The sequence below is a fragment of the Chrysochloris asiatica genome, unplaced genomic scaffold, assembly GCF_000296735.1.
Source record: "Chrysochloris asiatica unplaced genomic scaffold, ChrAsi1.0 scaffold00292, whole genome shotgun sequence".
NCBI classification, from domain to species: domain Eukaryota; kingdom Metazoa; phylum Chordata; class Mammalia; order Afrosoricida; family Chrysochloridae; genus Chrysochloris; species Chrysochloris asiatica.
Window position 1 is genome coordinate 2,829,355 of NW_006408810.1, and position 914 is coordinate 2,830,268.

At 37.1% G+C, this 914-nt stretch overlaps 1 protein-coding gene across 1 annotated transcript in view; it reads left to right on the forward strand.

Annotated features, from left to right (window-relative positions):
• CLNK (cytokine-dependent hematopoietic cell linker) overlaps positions 1 to 914 on the forward strand; it is a 205,863-nt gene that overhangs the window by 204,342 nt on the left and 607 nt on the right. The gene's annotated exons all lie outside the window — the stretch shown is intronic.

Sequence of the window (914 nt, forward strand, 5' to 3'; positions counted from 1 at the left end):
TCTCTTGAAATGGTTAAACATCAACCATTTCTTTTTGTTACAGTGACTGTGTATTCCTTCCATCTTATTTTGATGCTTTCTACATCTTTCAATATTTTGAGCATAGAATCCTAGTGTGGTGCTGTGGGCTAATACACAGGACTGCAAAGTCAATTTGAACTGCAAGGTTGGAGGTTCAAGCTCACCAACTACTCATCGGAAACTCAATTACCAGTTTATTTCAGCTGACAAATGCCTAAAATATCAATATGTATGCACTTTATTTCATTTTTGACAATTTCTAATTTTCCTACATTCATACTTCATGTAGTCCAGGTTCTAATTATTAATGGATGTTTTTAGGTATTTGTTCTCTTTTTAAATTGTTTCACACCAGCAAATGAAGGTCCTGAATGCTTTGCTGCATTCATTTCATTATAGTCAAATGGGCTTTGAGCAGTGAGCTCTTCCCCAGTCACATTATTTTTGGCCTTCCAACTTGAAGTGGCAGCATCAATGGGCTCAAGTGTGGCAACAATTGTGAGGTTGGCCCAGGATCAGGCAGTGTTTAATTCTGTTGTGCATAGGGTTGTTATGAGTCAGTACTGACTCAATTGTGCCTAACAACAACAACAACCTGAATGGCTTATCTTCCAGCACTGTATCTGACAGTGTTACACTGCTAACTACTCAAAAATGGTCTGCCTCTCCTTCTTCCTACTCTGTCTTAGTCTGGATGTTCAAATGAAACCTGTCCACTATGTATGACCACTATGTCCACTATGTATGACCCTGCTGATATTCAAAATACTGTTGACACATCACAACAACACACATGCCATCATAGTATGACAAACTGACAATGTACAATTCTTTAAATGATTTGACCTCTTTCTTTAAGTAAATCTAAGCCTTTTAGAGTATATTTAATTTAT